Genomic DNA, 5,785 nt, shown 5'->3' on the forward strand with positions numbered 1-5,785 from the left:
TCTCCGACTGAGCTGGTACTATGTATGCTGTCGAATGGGCCCTTGCTCATCTGCTCCCTGATGGACTACAATAAGGACAGGGAGTTCAAATGCAAAAATAAGTAGAAATCTAAAATTAACAAAGGGATCTTGACGTTAAAAAAATTTTTTTCAATGTTTTTTTCAATGATCTAGTCTACTATATACATTTTTAAATATTAGAAAATTTTAGATAATTATTTCCTTTTTTTTTTTTTTTCCAATTTTCAGTAACTCACCTTAAGCTGAAAACTACTGTGGATATAAAAAGCGTGTGTGTGTGTGTGTGTGTGTGTGTGTGTGTGTGTGTGTATGTATTATCCAAAAGAAAAAGGACAAACTAGAAAAGAATAAGTGATGGCGAGGAAATTAAACCACTTGTGCACTGTTGGTGGGATTGGTAAAGGTGTTTTGAAAAACAATATAGAGGTTCTTCAAAAATTAAAAATAGAATAACTATATGATCTGGCAACTGCACTTCCTGGTGTATACATTTATACAAAAGAACTGAAAGCAGATACTCAAAGAGACACTTATACACCCACGTTTATAGCAGCACTGGTTACAATAGCCAAGAGATGAAAGCAACTCAAATATCCATCGATGGATTAATAGATAAACAAAATGTATGTGCATACACTGGAATATTATTCAGCTTTAAAAGGAAGGAAATTCTAACACATGCTATAACTGGATGAACTTTAAAGACACTATGCTAAGTGAAATAAGACAGTCACAAAAGACAAATACTATATGATGCCACTTCTGTGAGGAATCTAAAGCTATAAACTCAGACAGAAAGCAGAGTAGTGGTTGCCAGGGGCTGGGGAAAGCAGGGAGAGGGAAATGTTTAATGGATGTAGTTTTAGATTTGCAAGATGAAAATGTCCTGGAGCTCTGTTCCACAGCCATGTGAATGTTCATAACCCTACTGACCCGCACACTTCGAAATGGCTAAGATGGTAGATTTTATGTTGTGTATTTTCACCACAGGAAAGTATATAATTTTTAAAAAATCATAATACATTTAAAAATAATAAACAGGAGAATCATTACTGCTTGATACTCTTTTCCTTTCAGATCTGCCACTGCTCTCCAAATTCTCATTCTCTCTCATAGAGTCTCTGCGTAAATTTATTCAGTTTTCTGTTTGTTAGGTGGCTGTTCTTAGACACTTTTCCTTTTGAGAAGTCCTGCTCTTCCACATCTTTCTTTACCCCATCAAGTGTCCATTTTATAGGACAGAACTTGGTCATCGCATTCGGTGAGTTACCAAATCGCAGCTGGTCATCAGTTGATCAGTGGATTCCTGCTTGACTCAAATCGCTTTAAGGTGATTTTAATCTGGCATTTTTAATCTAATGGCATAAAAATATTAGACATGAAGAAATAAGGTGGGTCACCAACCTCAGCAACACTAGGAGGCATTTAAAATGCCTGCGAAATATAGCAGATTATAGTCTTTATTTCTCAACTGCCACATATCCATTTAGCCTATAAAGTCAAGAGTGGTATGTTTGCACTTGGAGAATTTACTGCCGTTTATGTTAAGGGTGAAAAAACTTTCTGGTGACCCTGACTAAAAAAGGTTGGGGGAAGTGGTAGCTGAGAACAGACTTGGCCTCCGCTGGAAAGATTGTTTGATGTTGTAAATAGCGCCTGGCCACAAATTTTACCTGTATCTCTAAATCCCTTCAAAATATGGACTGGATCCCAAATGGCACTTGATAGCCTATTATGTAAATATGTGGGTTTACAGTTATTAAAGAAAGTACCTTGGCACTTATGACTGGAAGTATATATGAAACGAAGCACTCTTAATGGATTCTCCATTCTTTATCAGCGGAAGTCATCTCATGATTCTGACAACCACAAATTCTTGCTATTTGCATTCTCATAAAGGTAACTCCTTTTCGGGGAAACGTCTTTGGGCTTCAAACTTTCGATCTGATGACCAGGTCTCTGTGGAATTAATACCTACTTGTAAGAGATGTAATGTGTACAGACTGCCTCCAAAATGCATTTATCCAACTGCTGTGCCAACAATTCTCACTGCTTTTCAGCTCGCTTGTGAACTCATTTAAATATGTAAGTATGTATGCAGACATATACACACATGTATTTTTCCACCCCGAGTATCTTCAAAATCTGAGTTATGGCTTTTATATCAATTCAGCTTTTTTTTTTCTTTAGGATGCAAAACTTCACATGTAATATTTCTTTAACACCTGATGAAAATATCAAACTTGTGAGCCAATGTACATTTTCTGAGAAATTGGTCAATATATATCTAGAAAATAATGATTCAGGAAAGTTTCCATCTGGCTAAAATTTAAGCAAGAACAAAATGATTTGCAGTCCCTTAAACTTTGTCAGATGATTTGTTGTTTACTACTTTTTCTTTCTACAACCACATGTAAACCAGGTATAAAACAGCTTTTAGGTGAAATCTTATGGCTGATCAAAAAGCAGTTGGAAATCATAAACAGGAATATTTTGATAGATGAAGATCTTTTTTTGAAGATTGCTTTCTATTTCTCAGTTGGTTTTTATGATTTAAAAAAACACTTTAAAGAAGTTTTAGAGATTAGCTTATAAACATAGATAGCCGGAAGACTTTTAATAAAAATCATTAAAACTTTTGTATTTTAAAATATCAATTAAAAACATCATTTAAAAAATTTTTTTTAAACGAATTCTGTCTTATGGGGCTGACTCGCAAAATATCCATTGTTTTTATTAAGTAGTAATGAATATTTGTGGCTGTATTATACGATGGCCATCAACTTTAGTAACGTTACCTATTGCTCTTATAAAGTGAATCTCTTTTAATTATGCCAGTTTTTACATATCAAAAATTCGAAATGTGTGTTCATCTTAAAAAGGAGTCATCTGTAATCCTCTTCCCAAATGCCAATGTTTTTGAAGTCACGTTAGGGCACAGTTTCTAAGTCCCACCAGTTCGAGGGCCTATTTTATGCCCCTTTCCGTCCTCCAGCACTTCGCGGCTGTATCACCCACCTCATTCTGCCCATTTTCATCAAATAACTTCGGGCAGTTTCCAAAAACCAGTTAGGTCCGTGAGGTATGGCTCACTGTTAGAAATACCCACGAGACGACGGCATTCCAAAGTTTTTAAAGGGTCTGAGCAGCGGCAGCTGTCCAGTTGCCTGGGTAGAGTGTCTGTGTGAGCACACCGAATGGGCCAGCACCTTGTGGGAAATGAGCATGATTGTTAAAACAAACAAACAAACAAACAAAAAAAACGCACGACAGCGTTTTTATGTTACGGCTGTGCCTTATTTGTGTATTGTGAGTGTGTGTGCACACATGCTCTTTTTTTTTTTTTCCCCAGAGGACATTTTTGTATCTAGATTTGAAGGAAGGTCCGGGTGAAGATTCTCGGAAATGCCAAACCCCTTTCTCCTCTGACATTTAAAAATAACAGGAGGGTACAGTGTTACAGAGTAGACACAGGGAACGGTGATTTTTTTTTAAACATTATTTTCTCATGGGTGTGAGACAGTTGTGTGAAGGGCACAGGGAGCCAAGGGACCTGAATTCTAGCCCAACTTTATCACCTGGACCTGGGACACTGAGCAGTTCGTCAGGCCTCTCAATTTCCACGTCTGTAAATTCCTGTATCACGAGGTTCAGTGAAAATGAAAATATGTGTGCGTGTGCTTTCTCAGTCCGCACAGACGACAATTTTACTGGCTGTTGGTGCTCTAGCCACCATTCAGAGGCAGTCTGGGAGAGCGGTTAAGACCCTCTGGGGGCGTTAAATGGAAACAGCATTTAACACAGCTCTGAGAACAGAGTACGTAGTAAATGCTCAGTGAAGTCCAGCCCTTCCTGTTACCGGTAATGTCATCAAGTCTCACCTCTTTGGTTATGCGCTGGGTGCATGCTGATTACTAGAATTTTTTTAAATTAATTTTTATTTTCGTTAGAATGGTATCTAAGATACGTACAATAGTTTAGAAAGTCAAATAGTTATTGCAAGTCAATGGAACTCCTCATCACCTTCCTCTCCCAGGCTTGCTCCTCAGAGGATACTATTTAAAAATTTGGGCTGTTTCTTCCAATGTTTACCTCCCTATATCATGAACAATATTCACATACTGTTATTCCTTGATGCAACAATTTTAGAATTTTTCTGCTGGCTTCCCGCTACAGTAGAGGAAGATTTAGCTGTCTTATTTTCGCTCTCCTCAGTTCTCCTCCCCCAAATATATCAAAATTTTCACCTAATAGTGTTTACTAATTATGACCATGTCAATAACTGATCATGAGGAGTATATTTTGGTTGATCACTTTCTTGCGTGGTATTTTTTTTCCCCCTAGAATTAATAATCGTCTGATTTTTCTTTGCTTAGTTTTCTATATACTTGTCCGTAATTTGAACCAAATACAGCAACGGACTTACGAAATGCTTTTCAGTACAATTTCTAAGCATTCTAACCCATCCAACGAGGCTCCTGGGGCTTTCTATGTCGTGCTTCCGTCTGGACCGGCTGCCGCGGCTCCGTCACACGCTTGTCACGCTAAGAGGGACCTGCTTCTCTCGCGGTGGGTGCCCCGTTCCTGGGAGCCTGTGTTTTCCTCCTTTCGCATTTCTTCATTTTCATTGCAGCATGTCCTCCAGAAGTTTTCCACCAAGTTCAAGGACGATTTGATTTCTGAACCTTTGTAAGTGACCCGATTTTGATCTCGTCAGTTAACAACATTTTTAATCATCGTGTCGAGACGTAATGTCCATACCATGGAGTTCAACCATTTAGAGTGTACCATTAAATGGTATTTAGTATATTTACAGAGTTGTGCGACCACTGCCATAATCTCATTTTAGAACTTTTTCATCATCCCCAAAAAAAGCTCGTACCTATTAACAGTCACCCCTCATCCTGTCAGATACTTTCTGTCTCTACAGATCTGCCTATTGGGACTTTATATAAATGTGATCACACAGTATGTGGAATTCTGTGATGTTCTCTCACCTCGAGAGACCTTTTTTAGGTTCCTGCCGTAGCGTGCCTCATGAGAGGGCTTTATGCCTTTTTATTGCTGAATAATATTCTATCGTATGGATATAGCACGTTGGTTTATCCATTAATCAGCTGATGGGTATTTGGGTTGTTTCCACTTTTTGGCTATTATCAGTAATGCTGCTGTGAACATTCATGTGGAAGTTTTAGTGTAGACAGTTGTTTCTATTTCTCTTGGGCAGAGACGTAGAAGTGGAATTTCCGAGTTATACGGTAATTCCATGTTTAACTTTTTGAGGAACTGCCCAACTATTTTCAAAGGGGCCCTATCATTTTACATTCTCAACTTGTAAGTGATTTTATAAACACCTTTATCCAGGTACAACTGACATATGATGAAATAGACATAGGTAAGATATGCAATTTAAGTTTTGACCTATGTATACATTTGTGAAACCACCACAATCAAGATAATGAACATATCCATCACCCCAAAACTTTCCTCTTGCCCCTTGGAAATCCATCCTTACCACCACCTCTAACCCCACTCCCAATTATCCCCAAGCAACCACTGATCTACTTCTTTTGTCATATATGGTTTATTTGGCTTTTCTAGAATTTTCCTGAAACGGAATTATATTTGTTTTTGCCTGGCTTTTTTCACTGAGCATAACTTTGAGATTCATCCACACTGTTGAACATATCAATAATTTATTTATTTTTTATGATTGGTTCTGTTGTACCACAATTCATGTGCCCATTCAGCTGGTGATGGACAT

This window comes from Pteropus alecto, unplaced genomic scaffold, assembly GCF_000325575.1.
Source record: "Pteropus alecto unplaced genomic scaffold, ASM32557v1 scaffold177, whole genome shotgun sequence".
Lineage (NCBI taxonomy): Eukaryota > Metazoa > Chordata > Mammalia > Chiroptera > Pteropodidae > Pteropus > Pteropus alecto.